Genomic DNA, 22,163 nt, shown 5'->3' on the forward strand with positions numbered 1-22,163 from the left:
CTGGTAACTCATATCTTCATTATCGTTTTGTTCTAAAAATTTGGTAATTTCCTTTTTGATCTTGTCTCTGACCCACCTATCATTCAACATAAGGTTATTTAGTGTCCATGTTTTTGTATGAGTCTGTAGATTCCTTTTGTTACTGAGTTCAACTTTTATTCCATGATGGTCTTAGAAGATACAAGGAATAATTTCTATTCTTTTAAATTTGCTGAGGTTAGATTTGTGACCTAAAATGTGGTCTATTTTGGTGTATGTTCCATGGGCCAATGAGAAAAATGTGTATTCAGTTTTGTTAGGATGAAATGTTCTGTAGATGTTCGTTAAATCCAAATGCTGAATGGTTAAGTTTAAATCTAAAATTTCTTTGTTGGCGGATCTATTCAACACTACAAAGGAGTATTAAAATCTCCAACTATCATGGAGCTGGGAGAAATCAAGTTGCTCATGTCTATTAGAATATCTCTTATAAATTGAGGTGCATTCTGGTTGGGTGCATACATATTGATGATTGAAATCTGATCATATTGAGTATTACCCTTAACAAATATAAACTGTCCATCTTTATCCTTGCTTACCTTTGTTGGTTTAAAGCCTATTGTATCTATGAATAAAATTGCAGCACCTGCTTTTTTCTACTTTTCATTTGCCTGGAATGTAGATGACCATCCCTTCACCCTGAGTCTGTATTTGTGTTTTAAGGTAAAATGGGATTTTTGTATGCAGCAGATATCTGGCCTGAGTTTTTGTATCCAGTCAGCCAGCCTGTGCCTCTTTAGAGGGAAATTTAAGCCATTAACTTTGATTGACAATATTGATAAACCTGGTATAATTTTGGGTATCAAGTTTTTCAAAAGTACAGTGTACATCTTTAATCCTTTCACCACTATGGAAGTTGGAATTTGATCAAAATTTTCTGTATGCGTTTACTTATGTGGTGGAGGATTGCACTGGTCATTTTGGAGGATAGGTCTGAGAATATCCTGGGGGGCTGGTTTAGTTATAGCAAATTTCTTCAGTGTGTGAATGTCATTGAAGTATTTAATTTCTCCATCATAAATGAAACTCAGTTTAGCTGGATACAGGATCTTGGGTTGAAAGTTATTTTGTTTTAGCAGATTAAAAGTCGATGACCACCCTCTTCTGGCCTGAAAGGTTTCAGCAGAGAGATATTCAGTCATTCTAATATTCTTCCCCTTGTAGGTTATGGTTTTCTTATTATGTCTAGCTGCTTTCAGGATTTTCTGTTTCATATTAACTTTAGTGAAGTTAATTATGATGTGCCTGGGGGATGTCTTGTTCGGGTTGAGTCGTGCTGGGGTTCTGAAACTGTCTGCTATATGAATTTCAGAATCTCTTGGCACATCTGGAAAGTTCTCTCTCATAATTCCATGAAGAAGAGCCTCTGTGCTTTGTAAAGCAACTTCGTCGCCTTCAGGGTTTCCTATAAGACGAATATTAGTTTTCTTCGAATGATCCCAGAGCTCTCTGAGAGAGTGATCCGTTTTTGTTCTCCATTCCTCTTTATCCTTGAGTGCTTAGACATGTTCAGAAGCTTTGTCTTCAATGTCAGAGATCCTTTCTTCTGCCTGCTCCATTCTGTTACCGAGGGATTCTACCTTATTTTTTAGGTCCTTGAGGGCTGCAACCTCTTGCCTCAGTGTTTCAAAATCTTTGGTCATTTTATCTTTGAAATCATTGAATTCTTGAGGCAGCTTTTGAATAGTTTGAAATTCTAAATCCCTCCTTTCCTACAATCTGTTAATCTTATTTGCTATCCAGATTCTGAACTTGATTTCTGTCATCTCAGACATCTGTTTGTGGATGGGATCTTCAACTGCATCTGCCCCATCCTTCCTTCGGGGACTTGATCTACTCTGGATATTCTAGTTACCAGTGTTTTTTTGCTGATTCCACCCCATGCTGAATTTGCACTGTTTCGAGACCATCTTAAAACTGTTCAGTCAGTGGCTTCCTCTGGTTGCCCAGAGAGATAGGGCGCGTCTGTCTGGAAAGCCTTAGGGGTGTGAGCCTTATTGTTCTAGCTGCTGCAGCTGCTGCTCTTCGCCTAGGGTACCACTATGCTAGTGTGGTTCCCTCTCAACTGACGGTCCTCTTGTAGTTCTTGGGCCGCAGGGTCTGGGGTGCCAGGAACACATGGGTCAATCAGTCCTAGGTTGCCCCACTCAGTTTCCTAGGATTGGTGGCCCAGCCATGGCCAAGTGGGTGGATTAGTCTTCATGGCGGGGAGCAGTGGCCACGGATGTCGGAGCGCCCTGCTGGGGGGAGTGGCTGGGGGTGGCCACAGAGCGGCAGCAGCTGCACAGGCAACGTGCAAGTCAATCAGTCCTTGGCAGGCCCCCTGAACTATATGCTATTGATTGAAAAGCTTTTCTCTTAAAGTTTCATGAAGAAATGCTCTTTGGGTATAATCAGTATGAAGGAAGAGAAACATAACCAAAAACTCAGAAACGTATGGGACCATCTAAGGCATCTCAAGCTGGGAAAAAAAGACCTTATTTCTTAATAAGTTTAATTATACCAGATCTTTTGAACATTTTAAAAAATAATTAGTTTTTCCATGACACCTTGTAGTATATTATCCCTCTAACAGACTATTTGGACTTAATTGTATATTTTTTCTCAGTCTCTTTTTCTCAGGATTTTTTAGAAGTTTTTTCTCACTTTCTCATTTCTGCTATTCATTTTGCTAAGGCTGTTTTCCATATTGTATTTTCCCTTTGCTAAGTTACTCTTTAAGTTTTCAAATCAGTGGTAGCTATTGCACCCTGGAAATATGGCTAAGGTAAATTGACATGTGGTGTAAGTGAAAACTATACATTGAATTTCAAAGACTTAGGAAAAAAAGGGAAATAATTTTATATTGGTTTCATGTTAAAATGATAATATTTTGAATATATTGAATTAAACAAAATATTACTAGAATTAACTTTATTTTTACTTTTTTAATGTGGCCATTAGAAATATAAAAATTATGTATGTGTCTCACATAATATTTCTGCTGGACATTCAGTACTAGAACTTTGAATTTTTTTCAACTTCCCCAGAGTTCCTTTATTGGTTAAAACTTAGCTCTGCCATCCTGAGTGAAGACATTTTTTTTCCTGCTTTCTAACCTTCAGCTTCTTGCTTATGTAATAGCCTAGAGTGGGAGCTGACACTGACTGACTTCTGAATTACTGGAGCAAGCCTTTTATGAGTGGCCTTTCTTTGTCCCTAATACAAGGTTATCAAGTAAATAGTCATGATCTGCTGGCTGTCTGAGGTATTACCTAAGAGCTACTTCTTGACTCCGAGCATTTTTCTTGTAGAACTAGTTTTTAAGTTAGTGCCCATATCTTTTTAAGTAGAATCAAAGTATATGTAAAGACTTCATCAACTTTGCATTGTACAAGATTGAATATACACCTTTTAAAATGAGCTCAGTATACTTAAAATTACAGTCGCTTTGAAAGAAGAATGAAAACTGAGAATTCTCTTAGCTTTCTAAGGTCTTTTATATTGCTTTAAAAAAGGTTTTAAAAAGAGGCTAAAGGTCGTCAGCTCCCTGATAGTGGTTGTCTGACAGTGGACTGCAGGACTCTTGGTTTCTGTAGGGTAGGCGGTGGGGTCGTTGAGGCCAGAAAGGACTGCTATTCTAGCAGTTCTAGAAGTAGAGAGGTCATAATGGAAGTGAGTGAGGGTCAGGCATATCGGGAGAGCTCTCAGTCTTCTCAGCCTTTCTCTAGTTTCTTTCATATATTTTATATATTAGGGTTCCCTGGGAAATTTCCTTTGAAAAAAAGAGTATACTGCTTAGAAATAATTTGTAAACCACAGCCCTGAGATAACTGTAGCTTATCCAATGCGAACAGTTTCTAATCAACTGAAACATCACCATTTTAGCAGTTATCTGTGTTCCCCGAATTAGAATTTCCATCTTTACCAAATGCTTGCTTTGGCTTGTACTGTTGACATGGAAAATAGGTAATGCAGAAATTTTGGATTTCTGATATTGATAAGAAAATTAACTTTGAGGGAAAGTTCCAAAATCATATCATTTAAAAATCTCTCACTATAAAATTTACCCTAAAAAAAAAAATGAGACATGTGATCTTGGTTGAAGAAAATTAGTACTTATTTTTACATTTTAATGTAAAAGTATATTCTGAAAGACTATGAACTGGAGTGAAATATCTCTTAGAGATGCTACCTTTGAATGGGAAATTCAATAACTAAGAATTAAACTTGTTGCTCTTATTACACAATTGAATATATTATTTTCCAATTTTTTGTTAACTTGTTCTTGGTTTTCATTAAACATCTTAAAATAAGATACACATTGTAGCCAACCATTTGACTTCCAGCAAATACCAGCATGAATTCTAACATACGCTGAAACTTTTCTAACACTTTGTTATCTAAAATTATTTAGGATAATTAGAAATATTTAAGGAGGGTTCTTTTATCACTATTAAAAGATGTTTTTCATGATCTTATCATTATGTTTTGGGTTCTTTGCTAGGCAATAACTGACATGTAGTAGCTGTTTTAGCTAGTGTTCATTAAATCAATATGTTTTGATAATGTTTTAGGTATGTATTCACATTCTTTAGCCTCAAAAGTATTTTTCAAGGCCTCCACATGTCTGCTGCCTCCCCTACTCCAACATACATATACTTTCTGTATGTAGAGAGAGAATTGAATTCTACTTGTGTCTGGAACTAAGGACAATATCCAGTGACTGACAAAGCAAGAGATACCCAGGAGTTAGCTCCGAGAGGAGGTCTCAGGGAGCCATGTGGAGAAGGATGCCCAAGTCTGAGAAAATGTGGTGCCAAGTCAGAGCTGAGACTTGAGCCCTAAACTCCAAACTTCCTGGATACTATCATAATTGTTGTTGACAAGCAGATATAGAATAAAGTAAATTCTGCAGTTCTTTAGTCAGTGAAACTGACCAAAACTTTGTGCATTGGGAGAGATTTCTGACACGAGTGGAGTCCAAGGAACTGGATACCAGTTAGTAGAAGCAGCCCATAGAAATGAATTTTAAGCTCACATTCATGATATGGTAGAGTCCACTGAGACATTGTACAAGCAGAGGAAAGCTGAAGTGAGGGAGGAAGCAGAGTGTGTGTATAGCAAGCAGCTCTCAGTGGCGACAGTAGACTGTGTAAACCAGTAAGTGGGTGTTGAAAATATTTATTAGTGATGACAGCACAGCATGGCTTCAGATGCCTAAGAGTTTGATGTATTAAAAAGAAAAAAAAAGAGTTTGATGTATTTAGTGCTATTGTGAACATTTTCCTTTTTTGAGTTTTTGATTGGGGCTGGGTTTGAACCCGCCACCTCTGGCATATGGGGCCGGCACCCTACTTCTTTGAGCCACAGGTGCCGCCTGCTATTGTGAATTTTTGAGTGAAAGAGTAATGCAATCAAAATTAAGCTTAGAAAATACTGCTTTGGGGAGGAGGGTGGACAGCAACAGGAGAGAAAGAATCTAAGAAGCTACTGCCCTGGCCACTGAAATAGTGGTTGGAGTTGCATGTCCTGCTGTGAAAAGAGAGAGGTGGCAGAGCTGTGAGGAAAGAGTTTGTAAGACAAATCAGCAAGAAGCTCCTGAGTGCTGCAGAGGTCAAGGCTCAGCATGTCGAGCACTTCACTTTGAACTTCTTCCTAGTTTCTTATTTTTTGATGAAAGAATGGTACATAATTTCCTATATTGGCCAGAATTGAAATTAATAGCTAAGCATAGACTATGATGTAAGTGTTATGACTGTTAATTTTCAAAGGTCTGGTTTTTAACACTATTTTAGCTACTAAAAGGTTGAATTTTTTTTTTTTTTTTTGACAATGTGATCCAGTATCCCTTTGCAAAATTTTTAAAATCAAGATGAGGGAAAAGATTACTGTAAATTTAGCTGTTACAGAACCATGTATTGCCAGCAAGATAGGCATCATATGACGATAATGGTACACAAAACTCTGTTTGCTAAACAGGAGACTGTTTACTTCAGAAGACTTACAAGGTATTTGTCTCCAGCCATGGGAACTCTAGCAGTCCCTGCTGAAGCATTCTGTCAACATGAAGCTAAAATAGTGCTGGAGCAAACAAGTCTTCTCTCGCCATTTATCTCACCTCTTTCTGTTGTCACCATCCAAAGTGGTTTCAGTTAGAGTGGTATCTAATACAGGTGGGGAGCAGGCAGGAGGAGGTGACAGGCCAAAGTAAATTACCTGTGTGAACTAACTCAATTCAGAGTTGTTCACTAGAGGAAGTGGAGGGGGGTAGAAGTGGTCCATTGGCAGACTGCATCTCTTTGAAGTCATCTTCCATGAAAAGCTGTTCAATTCATCCATATTCCTGAAATCGACATGTTCACAATAAAAGACCTAACAGTGGCAGAGATGTACTCTAGAACCTGCCAGCTCTACTATATGTGGCCGGTGCCCTAGCCACTGAGTTACAGACACCACACCCAGAGATGTACTTTAACCATTACTAAAAGAAAAAATTAGTTTTTTAAATTTTGCTTTTTCTTTACATATTGCTTTATAGAGTTAAGTTTACAAATTAGCAGTATCCAGTTTATTCTACTTGGAATCTATTGATACTAATACAAACACTTCACATTCCCAGGTAAGTTTTAGCAGAAGTAAATCTTGGGAGAGGGAAAGTACAGAGAAGTTAATTTGAGGATTCAATTTTCTTCCTTTCTTTCTTTTTTTAAATAGAGTCTTTGTGAAGAAAGGAGCTGTTGACTGAAATGTAGGACCTGGTCAAAATCTGTTGATAGACTTTATACTCTCCCTTCAGAATAAGCAGCAGTCATGGTGGATATTAGTATATGAAGAAAGAAAAAGCAGATGTCAAGTGGAAAAAAATTCAGCCACATGAAGAATGGGAAAAAATACTGAATTAAATAAAGGAAATACCTTTTACAAATGGAAGAATTTTTTCTTCTGCCATAAATAAAACCATTGTGCTATTATATACATTGTTTTACTGTCTATTTTGTTACCTGAAGTTATCTTCTTCTTCTTCTAATATTAATAGCCCCATACTAATTGCCTTCTACAGAATAGCAATGACAGCGTACTGAAGTCTCCTTCTATAATTATGGAACGAACTGTAACAACCTAAAGCCAAGTCTGGTAATAGCTGCTAAACATGACAGCAAAAAGTATTTAAAACTTGAATATATTGTTTATCGAACTCTAGTGCTTTTTGACATGCAATTCAACTTAAAAAACAGGTACTCCCTTTCTTATAAAGTGTGTAATGGATCTTTCAAGATGTATCTGGTTACAAGTAACTGAAAACCCACCTCAAACCATGTTAAATATTAAAGAGAATTTACTGGCTCACTTCACTGCCGCAAGTGCAGTAGGATTCGGGATTGGTGAAATCTAGTGACTCAAGGATGTCAGAAAGACTGATTCTTTGCATCCCTCAACTCTGCTTCCTCTGGAATTGCCTTCATTTTATAGCAGGCTGTCCCATGTGGCCAAAGGGTGGCTAACAACTCCCAAAGCTGTTACAGGGTTGGAGCTGCTTTCAGAAGTACGCTCAGAAGAGAAAAAAAGCTCTTCTCCTTAGGCACATTTACCTGTTTGGGGCTGCTTTTCTACATGAACCAATAATTCTAGCAGAGTCTGTGGGTTATTTTAGGCCTGATCCATATTTCCTAGCCTTAGAAGTGGGACTGGTTAATGGGTGGATTGAAGACAGAAGATATGCATCTAAATTAGGTTACTGCAAATGGAGAGAGAGAGGGTGTTGGTCTAACAGCCAGAATGTTTTTACAGTGAACCAAGTTTTCTGAGCTACAGACTGTTCACTTAATGGATAATGACAGTTTTCCTCTAGTCTTAGTCCCATGAGGCCAGAAGTGAACCATTGAAAAGAAAGAATAAGAAAGGAAGGGATGAAAAAGAGAACACTTTGGGCAAAATAATAAAATGTAGTGCTTTGCTTTGAAAAAAAGGGCTTTAGGTATTCTCATAGGGCCTATTAACTTTTAGTTTTCCTTATTAGTCTACAGTTTATAGTAAAGTATTGTGTTTCTACCCTTGCTTGCCTCCATACTCACCTAGGAGTGGGGTGGATCTGGGCAGTGCTACTTTAGAAGATCTCCGTATCCAATTGTAATATGTGTCCTAGGTTGCAAACCAGAGGAAGGCCCTTGGTAGTTTCGATGAGTTTCACAGCTGCTAAGTCAATAAGGGAAGAGACAGAACTGAAAGAAATTGAGTTGTGAGGGTGGCTTAAAGAACTGTTCTCGGCACTTATTTATTAGATGGGATGCCTGTATTAGGTTCTCAATAGATGGCTCTAGTGTTGCCAAAGAACAGTTCTTTATGGTAATAGACCATATTCCATACTTTTGCCCAAATGTTTGAAGTAAAATAAGGATGCACATTATACATGGGTAGTATTAGCTCCATATCTATGTAAATGTTTCAGATTCTTTTATTTATTCTTATGCATTGAAAGTGTAACTCTAGAAAGCAATAACAATGTTTATATGCAAAATAATACCCTAGAATATAGTAATTGATTTTATTGAACTTATGACAAACTGGACAAAAGTCCACGTTACACAAAGTGCAAAAGCTATCACAGTACATTTGAAAACCCAACCTACTGTGATATGTGGGAGGCTGACCAGCGAACTGTAACCTCTTGGTCTGTCAGGAAGCAAACCCTGAAAGGTCCTAATGAAGAAAGAGTGGGTGTAGACAGGTGGCAGTAATTTAACACCTACAGGTGTCAAAGTATCCATCATCCAGGTTTGTGATGCATCCTAAGATCATGGAATGGTGTCAAGAAGAAATTGGTTGTGAGATGGTTAAACAGTGCAGCACCAGCAATGCTATGGATGGAACCAAGGATGATGAAATTTACTGGGCCGAAGAAGGAGACTCTTCAGAGGACACCAGTAATGTAAAATTAAAGAAGACAATACTTCTGATAATTGACAGTGACATAAAGCTCTTGGCCTTCTACATACTACCGTGTGTAAATAATGCAAATTTGTTACCAGTACATAACATTTCTTGTACCAGGTATGTGTTCTTTTGTATCTGTTCTTGTGTTTTGAAATCATGTGTTACATAAAATTTCTTGTACCAAAATATGTTTAAAAATAAATGCTAAAGTTCCTTTATAATGAAAAAAACAAGTTCTGAAATAACAAATAAAAATTTGAATTAGAAAATTAAAAGCTTTCTTCCTGAAAATTGGGGCTGAAAACATGGGTGTACATTATACATGGCAAAAGAGAATATATACAGGGATAGTGTGCCAAAAAATGCATATTTAAAGAAAAGAAAAAAACTATTAAAATTATACCTCAAGTCAGATTTGACTTCTGCAATTATAAGGGATATGATACAAGATAACAAACGTTATTGGTATGTATTGACTATTACAATTTCATACAGTTTTTTCCTTTCTTAAAATGTGCATACATTTTTTTGGCACCCTCTGCGTATATGCACACACAATGTGTATAAGTATATGGTTTGACCTGCAAGTATCGAGAAAAGTTTGAATTGGACAGCAAGTGAGGCTAGCCCATCTGTTCTACCGACTGCCAGTGGCCCTGGAGCACTGAATGGTAGGAGCCAATTTCTGACAGAGCAAGATACACTTGGCTTGATTGATCAAAAACTAAGCTCAACTCTGGCTTTCTGTTATTAAAGGCAGCTGCAGGCCTGGATGTGCAGATGGAATATGTATTACAATAATAAAATAATCATTAGCATTTAACAGGGTTTTCCTGTATAAATATGCTAAACATTTTCCATTCATTATTTCTTGTAATGTAGCTCTGTAAGGTAGGTATTACTGTCTCCATGCTACATTTAAAGTAGCTGATGTGTTTGAAGCTGTAAGTAGCACTTACTCCATGTTAGGACAGTTCTGTGCTATAATGCCCTAGCATATCTGATGAATTGCTCCACTCCTAACAGACATGCTTATGTTCTGAGAACATTTTCCAGTGCTCAGTCATCTATATCAAAACTCTGCACCTGAAGATGCCCATCCGGCTGGGCTCCAGCAAGCAGGCTCTTCCTGCGGCTCCAAGACCATCCATCTTGGCCAATGCAGGAAAGCACAGCTCGCTCCCGCACTGTGTCAACTCCTCCACCTCACTACCTGCCCCCTTATCCTTAGAACCTGACCCCAAACCGGTATGGGGACTGCTGTCTTTTCAGCACAGCCCTTCCCTGTGTGGAAGCTTTACACCAATAGCTGCTTGGCTAAACGTCATCTCCTCTCAACTCTTTCCAACTGACCAGAAGACCCTAACACCCCAGGTCACAAAGTGGATATTTTAGAGCCAGGTTTCAACACAGACTACAGGAAGTAACCCTAAGAAAGATGATTAGAACCCCACATTTCAGGAGTGCCAACAGGGAGGTTTTTTTGGTCTTTATTCTCTTCCCCGCTCCTTTGGTTTGGTTTGATCACAGGTATATTCAGTCATGTTCATTACTACCTAGGGTTTCTTTTAGGTTTGTTCGCACCTTGAAGTAAGGTGCTTGTCTTGGGTTTTCCTCATAGCTCCTGGACACCTGTGGCCTCCTCCTGTGGCCTCCTTTCCTCTTTTCTGTCTCGTTGTTTCAAACTCCTGCTTTTCCTTTGACTTTCTGTATTTATATTCTTAGCTCAAGTTCTTACTCTTCTTTCAAAGAATAAAATAGTTTTAATATAATTCAAAAACTTAATATTTTTGCATTTATTCAGTTAAATATTTACTGAGTACTGTGTTGTAGGCACCATGCCGTCAACAGAATCAACTTTTTTCTCAAATTTCAATGAACTTACAATGTAGCGTCCTTTTGTCAGTTTATTTTAAAGTTTCTGCATTTTATCCTTTTCACATTATTTTTCTTTATTATAAACTTCATTTCTTTAATACATTTTTGCTGACTTTTACTTTTGCTATACTATTACAGATTATTTTTCAAAAGGGTTAAAAGACCTCCCATTTGATACTGCAATCCCATTACTAGGCATCTATCCAGAAGAAAAAATCATTTTTCATAAGGACATTTGCACTAAACTATTTAATACAGCTCAGTTTACAATCGCCAAGATGTGGAAACAACCTAAGTGCCCAGCAACCCAGGAATGGACTAACACGCTGTGGTATATGTATACTGTGGAATACTATTCAGCCATTAAAAAGATGGAGACTTTATGTTTATTATATTAACCTGGATAGAGTTGGAACACATTCTTCTTAGTAAAGCATCACAAGAATGGAGAAGCAAGAATCCAGTGTACTCAATTTTAATATGAAGCCAATAGACTAATACACTCAGAAGAGAAAAGCTCAAATCAATTCAAGGTGGGGGGTGGGGGATGAGGGAGCAGAAATAGGAGAGGTGGGAGGAAGATGGGGGTTATGGTGTATGGCTCACCTCTTGGGGGCAGGACATAACTATAAGAGGGACTTTAACAAATGCAAACAGTGTAATTCTTTGTATTCTCAATGAATGTGAAACAATAAATAGATTTTTTTAGTTTTATTATTTTACATTCTAATTTTTACTTTTTAAATATTTCTTTTTTAAATGAATGTGTTTATTTATTTTTTTGTTGTTACAGATTTTGGCTGGGGCTGGGTTTGAACCTGCCACCTCTGGCATATGGGTCCGGTGCCCTACTCCTTGAGCCACAGGTACCACCCAAATATTTCTCTTTTAAAAGTATTTTTCACTTCTAGACCAAGAGTATTTCTTTTCTAAAGTGCCATATTTTTCTTTGTATAATGCACACTTTTTTGCCCAAATTTATTAGGGAAAAATAAGGATGCACATTATATATTAGTACTAATTCCATATGTATATAAATGTTTTAAATTATTTTATTTGTGCTTATAAGTTAAAAGTGTAACACTAGCAAGCAATAATAATAATGGTATCCATATGCAAAATAATACCCTGAGATAGGGTAATCATGCACTCCCTGCTCTACCCCTGCCTGGCTTCCTAGCCTGCATCATAGCTACAGGAGCCTTCAGCTCACCTAGTTAGTTGTGCCGAGCACCACTACTGATGCTAGGGACCTAGGATTAGGACCTCAGCAAAAGGAAATTAGAAGTGGGCTGTACTGGGGTACAACTTCTCACAGGAGGTATGAGGTAGGGAACTGGCTGCTACAGAGAACCTGGGAGCAAGCCCACGTGGCTGGTGAGAGTGGTCTGGACAACCAAAGCATCCAGTCTCTCCGAGCTCTGCCCCCTCTGGGCCCACCCTATCCCCACATCCTCTAATTTCCTATTTCCATCCATTTCCATCAGTGAGAGCATGGCCACAGCTGCTGCACTGAGAACCCCAGCCGAGGTTGGAGTTGCCTTGTCTCTCAGCAGCTGGCCCCATTCTGAGGCCCTCTCTGCCCTAATGAGGAAGATCCCTGAGCTGGGGTCTGGGATGCCTGGGTCCTGAGGCCGCCTTCTACTAGTAGCCTGCCAGTGTGACTTTGGGCATGAAGTTTCTGTCTGTGAGTGTACCTGGCAGCAAAGCACAAAAGCCTGGGGGTACCTAAGCCCTTAGATTGTTAATTCAGAGCCTATGACTTGTTCAAATCCCCAAGGTGTTGAGTTGGTATTGTTTCCACAACTTGTCAGTAGATAGAACCATCTAGGATGCTTGTTAACAGATACCCAGGTCTTTCTCCTGGAGAGTTGATTTGGTGTATTTGGATGTGGTTCAGGAGTCTCATTTTAACCAGTCCTGCAGGTAATTTGCACTATTAGCAAGTTTGGGAAAGGCTGGTGTCATTGATTCTGACGTTACTCAGTGCCCAAGGTCTGAACAGCCCAAGAAGGTCATGGTCTAGTCACGAAACAGAAATGTAAATGCGGAGTACTTCACTGGGGTCTCATCAGAGAAGGCTTCCTCCTCAGCATGGTGTCACGGGGCCTCAGTGCGGACAGATGAGCAGCTGGGAAAGGGTAAGGATGCATTACACCTGGGACTGCATTGTATGTGTCAAAATGGTGCATAGGGAAGCACCTTAGGTTTAGTCTCCAAACATTTTCCACTTCCCCAATATAGAAACCAGCTTGAAGACGGTTAGTGTTGCTATTTCTTCCTACTCACAACCCTTTCACTTATTACTATATTGTAGAAACAATAGTTAGCTAAAAACCAAGGAAAACGGAGTAAAGAGGCTCTGCGAGATGCCTAAAGCCCTCGCCTTCAAAGCAAGCACCAAACTTGTTCATTACTTTGGCCAGAGGCTTCTGATTCATTTTCTCTCCTTCCTTTTCCCTCTCCTTTTCCTCCCTCTCTTTCCTCCTTCCTTCCTTTTTAATTATGTACTTTGTGCTTCATAAAACAAAGTCTTTGGGAAGTCCGTCTTATTCTCTTGATTGAAGAGCGTCATTTACTTGCTCTTCCAGGCTGAGGCCATAATGATAACAGCCCAGCCTCATGTCTCTCTTACCTCAGGGGCTTCTCTTTGTGATTCTTAGTGACACGTCAGGGGCCAACCCCATGCCTAGTTCAGCTGACTCCAGGGATTAAACATGGAACAACAAAGGCAAAGTCGACCAACAGTGGTGAGAGTTATGTGCTCATAGCAACAGGCCAGAGTGGCCATCAGTTTTGCCAGCACTGACCCTTGACTGGTATATGCAGGGAAACAAGATTCAGTCCAGTGTGTGAGCAAGTTAGTATGTCAGGGCATGGCCTGGAGAACCTTCACTAAGCCCTTCCTGTTGCCCCCTTCTGGGGTGGGTAGATAGATTTACACTGTTTTTCAAAAGTCAAAAGTAGTTGAAGGCGGTGCCTGTGGCTCAGTGGGTAAGGCACTGGCCCCATATGCTGAGGGCTGCGGGTTCAAACCTGGCCCCGGCCAAACTGCAACAAAAAAATAGCTGGGCATTGTGGCAGGCGCCTGTAGTCCCAGCTACTCAGGAGGCTGAGGCAAGAGAATGGTCTAAGTCTAGGAGTTAGAGGTAGCTGTGAGCTGTGTGATGCCACAGCACTCTACCAAGGGCGACAGAGTGAGACTCTATCTCTAAAAAAAAAAAAAAGTGAGTTGAGATGTCTGTCATTCTTCTCCATCTCACATTCCAGTAACACTTCTTGACCTAAAATGCTGAAGATAAAAATATTCCTTAAGACAATATGTTTGCAAAAAGAAAAGTATACAGATGACAAAAATGATTTTACATAAATGTGATAAATTGTGTAAAATTGCTTTGTATTTGTGATCACTCATCACTGGCTGGACTCAGTACCAGGACTCCTCTTGACACTGGGCACCGGGGACCAGGGAACAGCCAAATAAATGCAGAGAAAACTATAGAAAATGCATAGTAATCCATAGTAATAGGAATCAGATCAATGAGTGGTTACCTCACTGAGGAGGAGACCAGAATTACCAATGGGCACAGGAGAACATTCTGATGCATGGATATATTTGTTACCTTGTTGTGGTGATGCTCTCAGGAGTGCATATGTATGTATGTATACACACACACACAAAATGGCAAAAAACTGTTACACACTTTAAGAAAGGAAATCTTTGTATTAAAATTGTAATACTCGGCTCAGCACCTGTGGCTAAGGCACCAGCCACATACACCTAAGGTGGCAGGTTCGAATCCAGCCTGGGCCCGCCAAACAACAATGATGGCTGCAACCAAAAAATAGCCAGGCATTGTGGCAGGTGCCTGTGGTCCCAGCTACTTGGGAGGCTGAGGCAGGAGACTCACTTAAGCCCAGGAGTTGGAGGTTGCTGTGAGCTGTGATTCCACAGCACTCTACCCAGGGGGACAGCTTGAGGCTCTGCCCCCCCCCCCAAAAAAAAGGAAAAAGAAAAAAAATTGTAATACTCAAGTCATATTTGACTTCTGCAATTATAAAAGATACAATATATAAGATAATATGTATGTATTGAGGATTGCGATTTTTTCTTCTTTTGAGACAGAGTCTTACTTTGTCACCCTCTTCAGTAAAGTGATGTGATGTCATAGCTCACAGCAACCTCAAACTCTTGGGCTTAAGTGATTCTCTTGCCTCAGCCTCCCGAGTGGCTTGGACTATGGGGGCCGCCACAATGCCCGGCTATTTTTAGAGATGGGGTCTTGCTTTTCCTCAGGCTGGTCTCAAACTGGTGAGCGCAGGGCAATCCACCCACCACAGCTTCCCAGAATGGTAGGGATACAGGTGTGAGCCACTGCGCCCAGCCTTGAGTATTACAATTTTAATACTGTTGTAACTTTACACTCCTCAATGGGGTTTGGTAACAATATATTGACAGCTATCCCTGTCTTTGTTAAGAAATAATTTAACATCAAAAATATTAATAGCTTTATGATCATTTTAGAGATGTGGAGTCTTTAAATTCTTACTGGTATTTAGAAAGTCCTTAATTTTCAGAGGACAGATAAGTTGTTATTGTTATTTTGGTTGTGTTAGATTTTAGCCTAACTCTTCCTGTGGCCTGAGGTTTTATATGTACATGCTTAGTTTTTCTATTGTCAAACTTTGCTGTGCCAGAAGTCCCAGGCATTTATTTAGCGGGGCTAGGGCTTTTGATCAGAAACATTTGCCCATGTGAGCCTTTTCTGTTTCTTTGTATTTACTATGCAGTTTTCAAGTACTGACAGCAATCACTCCGGCACCTAATTGGCCACTTAAAAAATACTTGTTTTAACTTCATAAACACTTTCAATCTCTTGGGAAAGCAAAGCTCATGGATTAATTTTTACCATGCTCTGAATTTTTCTAAAGTTTACATTTTTTAAAGATGAAGAAGTAATTTCTGTCCCACCTATTTTGCATTAGATCTATATGATATAAAAATGCTAAATATGCATATAGAAAAGTATTTACGTACAATTATATCACTTATAACTCAGTAGAGAAATCCAGACGTGATCATCATAAGGGTGAAGATTTCATAACCACTTTATATAAAACACGTTTCCACACGAACCATAGTCATGTTTTTCATGTCTTCATAGTGTTAATAAAACAATTTGTTTACAACTGCTTCTATCTAAGCTTTTTGTTTCCCCTTAAAAAGTCTTACAAAGTTAATTTCTATGACCTGCTGAGTAACAAGCCCCAAGGAACTCAGGCCATTTACTGTTTTCTTATTCAAGAGCAACATGGGTAGAAACAGATCTTAGAGCTGCCTGATTACAGTTTAGTCATCTCCTAAAATAATTTCTTCCGTGAATTAACTTAAGCAATTTAGTACAAGAAAATTATGCCATATGTTGCAAACAAGCTGCTTATCTGAAACTAGCTTATTCCAATCAGAATTGTTCCTTTCAAGTGCCATTTACACTGCTTCTTGGAACCTAATTCTTGAGGTCCTTATGGCAAATAATTTCTACTTAGGTATCAGGGCCATGTCCGGTTACTCAGTGGGGATTTCCTAGGTTCAGATACTTTACTACTGCATCTGATTCTTTACATAGATTTTAGATACTAATAAAAGGAAGCTGTTGTTTAAAATATCAGAATGGCACTGCAAACAACGCAGCAGTGGAATTACAATTCACTGAAATGTAATTATAGTGTAGTCGTATGGTGGACATGTTTGGGCGTGTTTATACAGCCCCCTTTCTCAGCATTGGTTTTGCCCTCACTTTCAGCCGTGTAATTTCAGAAGGAACCGCTGTATTCATACAGCATTTATATAGGGAGGAAGCAGAATCATGAAGTATCTGGGAACAAAGGTCCTATTGCTTCTTGGCTTTGAGACCTTACTCAAGGAGCTTAGCCTTTCTCAGTCTTGGTTTCCCCATTTGGGAAATGGGACAATAGTAACACCATGAAGGATCATTAAATAAGAAAGACAGAAGTAGCCTCTGAAATCCAGAAACTGGCCTCAACTCTCTTGTGGCCCATAAAAAGTTGTGTAGAACTCCAACATCAGACAGGGTCCCTGTGCCCATGATGAAGCAAAGAAAAACAGAACCACTTCACAATTATGCCTCACCCGCACAAACTCCAGAACTAAAATATAAGAAAAAATGCTGAAGCCAAAACAAGAATATTGTTCAAACAACAAAATGACCAAATATCTCCTTTTTTTGGATAATTGGAGTGGGTGCTGTTCCTTTACCCAGTACAGCTTTTTTAGCTCTGTGTTGTTCACCCCACCTTTAGATAAACGTCATTAAGATACCCAGTTGTAGAATTATCCTGCTTCTTGACAATGTCCAATGCTAAGTAAAGCCCGCTTTCCTTGAATCGTTTCTAAAGTCCTTCAACAAAAGACCAAATCCTACTGTATTAATCTCATTTTCTAGTTTCTTTATCTGAAGGTTGGACTTGTGGGGTCTTGCTGGCCAGGGAGGGACTGCTTCTCCCAGAGGTTGCAAGGGACTCTTTTGAGTCCACCTTTCATATTTTCATATGCAAACTAACCAACCTGAGTCATCTAACTCTGTGAGACACTGACCTTTGCCCGAATAGCCCCAGAGCCAGGCATCAGATAATGGGCAACCCCTACACCCCAGAGTCGCTGGAATGATTCAAACTATACACTCAGGCCTGGTCAGCCCACTCATCCTGCTTTACCCATTCTGCCTGAGAAAACCACAAGAAAGTCTCCTTTACAGCTTCCCCTGCTTGCTCCCTGCCTCAGTGTCCTGGTCTTGGTTTGTAATCTCTTCTGGCAGGGCATGGCCCTCTCCTTTTGGATACCGTGAATGATAAACTATATTTTCAATGGCAAACATCTCCTGATCTATTGTCTTCACCAAACTTGAATCATACCAAAATCACAGGTGTGTTTAGAAACACCTACTGTATGTAATTCCTTCCTAGCACCCTCTTTAAGATGCCTCATAGTTCTCCATGATTCGTGGTCTCTTTCGTTGCAATAATCAAAAAAAACCCAAGTGTATTCAATATCAGATGTGTTTCTTCTAGTGGTCTTTGATTGGCAGGTATTGATATGAGATTAAAGGAGGCAATGAATGTAAATTCCAGTGACTAAACATCTTGGAAACGTCAGTGGTATTGTTTGAATGTGATCTAGTTCCTTTGTCTATGGGTCATTGACCCAAGAGAGCTTGGGGAGCCAACGCATGTTGCTCTTCAGACAAATAGACTTATAACAAGTAAAATTCAGATGTTACTGGAACTCTATTGCTGCATGGCCTGGGAAACAGACCCCATCTGTGATGATAGAGAAGGAAGATTTAATACTCGCATAGAACCAGAGAGAACAGAGAAAGTATTTGCAGGATTCCTCACCAAGTACCTGGGCTGTGCCTATTTATCAAGTTTGGAGATATCACTTCATTTGGATCCTGTGAGATACCCCAGTATCCTAATAAATCCCAACATGGTTTGCTTAAGGGAGTCTAAAGCTGTTACTTATAGCTAAAAGAAACCCTAACAGATGTATGCAATTAATAATATACTAAATAGGTAAGATCTTAAGCATGTTCCCTATTACTAAGGAATTGGTAATATTTTCTAAATATGGACAAATTCTTTTGACATTTGTTTCTGGTTTCTGTATTGATACAACTTTTGTCCCTTCCTAAGTTTCTCTTTAGGGTTGTATGAGCTTCCCGTCACTAATTTTCTTAGACTTTCATTACTACACTGAAAGAGCTTGTTACCTCTACTTCAAATACAGAGCTGTGCTGCTTTGGTGACTGAGGGGACAGTTCTGCTTCAGTCTTCACTCATTTGTGGGCTGCATTCCCCTACATCGGGCCATTTCTCTATGGGGGCTCAACCCTCCTAGTCTTTTAAGGCCATGCTTTTAAAACATTTTTGTCCATATACTTTCTAAACATAAAAACAAAAGGACTTCTAGCATACTTTTAATTTGACACAGAATAACTTTATCAGAAGTTTATGAAGTTCAAAGAATACAATTCCTGTCATGTTAAATGTGTGCTTTTATTATATTCATACGTTTTCTTCAAAGCTTTGGAGATGTAACTCATTCAACTTTGGAACAATGGGGTCACCATTTTCCATAGATGAGCAAAAACTGGTCCTCATTGTCAGATGAGTCAGCCAAATATAAATATGGTTGTTTGGGTTAGAGAACATCTAACTTTCTTTTCCCCCTCCCCCAAATCAAAAAGACACAGTAATACCTTTTTTAAAAAATGATCATCTCACTCCTGAAATCTAACCTAGAAGGAGCCTTGTCATGTAGTTTTTATCATGATAAAAGAAGATGCCCTCGGGCTTCTTGGCCAAGTTCTCTTGGCCCAGCTGCTCTAAGACTTTCCTCCAGGAGTGATCTCTTCTTGAACTGTCTGCACTGCACACCCCACCTCCACCCCCAGCAGGAAGAAGGTAGAACTTTAAGATTCACAGTAGCTTAGAGATATGGCTTTCTCCTCCTCTTTCTTTTTAATGTACATATTTTTGATGAAAGCTTGTTGGATAGGGTTATAAATACACAACTTTCCTTTCTTATGCCTTTTTTCTTTCTTGTTTTTTAAAGACAAAGAAAGATGCCCATGAAAGATGGGAGGCAGAGATAGAAGTAGTAGAGAGACCACAAGCAATACCCTCTGCTAGACCAGTTTTGAGTAGAATAAAAATGAAATATGAGAATCTGGAAAATGATTCCTTCAAACTATTCATGTCTGTGTAACCTTTGGGAAGTCTTGACATCTCCCGAGGTGTGCGGGTATCCCCTGGTGGGCGCTGATGCTGCAGTGATTCCTCAGCTGTAGAGAGTATCAGAACAGCTCCATCTCCAAGGCTGAGTCTGCAGTTCTCTGTCAGGTCCTGGAAATACACTTTTTAATTGTCTCCTCAGAGGATTTGACTAGTTGTCACATTCAGAAACCCTGTTCTGAACTATGATGATCTCCCAGAGAGTTTTAAAAGTGTAGATCCAAAACAAATACCAGACCCACAGATTCAGAATACTTTGAGGTAAAGTATGTAAGGACAAATCAAAATTAAAAATAAGAGGCTTAATTCTGCCTGTTGACAATAAGAGAAGAGATTCCAGTCCCCTCCTTTTCCTTAGACCACTTACTTTATAAAACCTGCAATCACAAGTACTTTCTTCTATCTTTGAAATGTATAGACATCCTTTTGAAAATTAGGGCCATTTGTCAGCTTGATGGCCCAGAAATATCTTTCTCTGAGACCTGGGAGCCATCTTACTGAAATGTAATTGTCAATGGAGACTGCACCCCTATCTCCCAGCTTCAGTGGGAGGTAGGGGCCTAACTTCAGTGGGCACCTTGCTCCGAGGTGCAAAACTACTGCCTGTCATAAGCCCAGAGTGGTTATCCAGGGCCTGGCGTTCGGGACCCTACATGGAATATAGCCGCCTGTCTAAGATCAGTGGTGCCCCACCTGTGGTGCCACATACATACATGTGGCAAGTATCCTGCACTCAGGGACCACACAGTTCACCATTCTCCCTAAAATCCTTTGTCTGTCACACTGTGCTCCACAAGCAGATTTTGCCAGTCCGTTGTGATCTGAACCATCAGCTTGCTTTCTACCATCCGTGACATCTTCCCTGCTCTGTATCGCTACCCACCGAGTGTTCTTTTTCTTCCCCCTAGCGAGAGTTAGAAGAAGCTATAAAAAACTTTACTGAACAAATTACAGGACAAAAATCTTAATGCTGCTTTATGAGCCAAAATTAAAATTCTCAAAGTATATTGTATATTCTAAAGTGCAATGTAATGAATAGGAGGGCAGAAGTTGCCAGGTTTTTGAGTGAGTGCTAAATAGCAACTACTGTCTTTTGAGAGTTAATGGTACTTAATTAGTGGAACATGGCACTTTCCAACATAACACATGAAAATTGTGGTTTGTCTTATTAAGCTCAGTTGTAATTTCTTTTAAAATTATGAAATTTTAAATGAACTATCCTACAGTGGCAATTTAAATTTCTTATACACTTCCTGTAATTACATTTTAAGGTGCATAGAGACAAAAGTAAATTTTACTTTCATGCTCACTATAAAGTTAAAGAAATTTAAAAATTCTAATGAAAAATATTGTAAATAATACACTTGTGCATATAAACACCAGAGTCTTTACCTGCTGTACAGGTAAGTGTTTAATCCCTCGGTTCCCCACTAACATTGCTGTATTAGTAAGGGTAAGAGAGGTGTTAAAGAATCCATCTATCCATCTGTCCATTCATCCCTCATTTTCTTCATTCAATCAGTAATTCAGTTACTAATTTAAATCTTATATAATGTACTTTTGAGGGTCTGCTAGGTTCTGAAAGGATTAACATTATCTTATGAAGTGTAAGAGAAAAGACGAGATACCATGCAACTGAGGAAGAGATCTCCTTAAACTTGGAGGTGGTATTTAGAAAGATAGAGATTGTTTTAAAGCAGATAGAAGGACAGAAAGAAAAAAGCATGGGCTTTGAAACCAGAGTACCTGAGTTCAGATTCTGGTGTTACTCTTTCTTAGCAGGGACACTGAGATGAGTAACCTGCTTAAGCCCCCTAAACTTTAATGTCTTTGTGTATTAAAATGGGAGATGGTATAGTATTTCCTCTCAGGACAAGTTTGTTCTGAGAATTAATTGGGTTTAAATAAGCTAACCATGGTACTTGGTACAGAGTAAGGTTCTCAATACATTTCAGTTCTTCCTTCACCTGGTTTCTTTTGATCAGAGCTGATCTCACTTTTTAATATCCATATCACTGCTTCATTCATATGTAATTTCAAATAAAATTACCTATGCTAAATGTAACCTGCACTGAAGACACGCTCATAAATAATTTGCCTTAAAAAATTTTAAAGACTTAAGATAATTTTCTTTAAAAAAAGTTAAATCACTTTTTGAGTTGAAGAATTTAAATATGAACATTTCCATCTTGGATGACTACTGGGAATGGCTTCCTGGCTTTGTTTTCACTCTGCTGTAACACAGACACTTACTTGTTCTCTGATCCAGCAGTACCTACTGCTCAAGGTTGAGATTTGGCTTTGGTTTTCTATGTCACCAAGTCCTCTTCGAGGTTTCAGTAGGACTCTCTGAGCTCAGAGGCAACAGGGACAGATGCCAGAATCCCAACCCATGCATAATTGTCTGCTTCCTCCTCTCAGGAGCACACATAATTCATGAATTTAGAGAGGCCTGCCACACCTTTCGGCTAAGCTGTTAGGCTATAATTCATCTTGGAAGCAGAGGGATTCCAAGTGTA

The 22,163-nt window shown here is 39.1% G+C and overlaps 1 protein-coding gene across 2 annotated transcripts in view; it reads left to right on the plus strand.

Moving 5' to 3' along the window:
* The window catches only part of TDRD3 (tudor domain containing 3), a 160,173-nt gene extending 153,167 nt beyond the window's left edge, over positions 1 to 7,006 (plus strand). For both annotated transcript variants that reach the window (XM_023513424.1, XM_012805383.2), the window contains one exon: positions 6,736 to 7,006. The gene's annotated coding sequence lies outside the window, so the exon portion shown is untranslated. The remainder of the gene's footprint in view (positions 1 to 6,735) is intronic.
* Positions 7,007 to 22,163: the final 15,157 nt, after the last annotated feature.

This window comes from Otolemur garnettii, unplaced genomic scaffold, assembly GCF_000181295.1.
Source record: "Otolemur garnettii isolate 467f Iridium unplaced genomic scaffold, OtoGar3 scaffold00040, whole genome shotgun sequence".
Taxonomy (NCBI): Eukaryota; Metazoa; Chordata; class Mammalia; order Primates; family Galagidae; genus Otolemur; species Otolemur garnettii.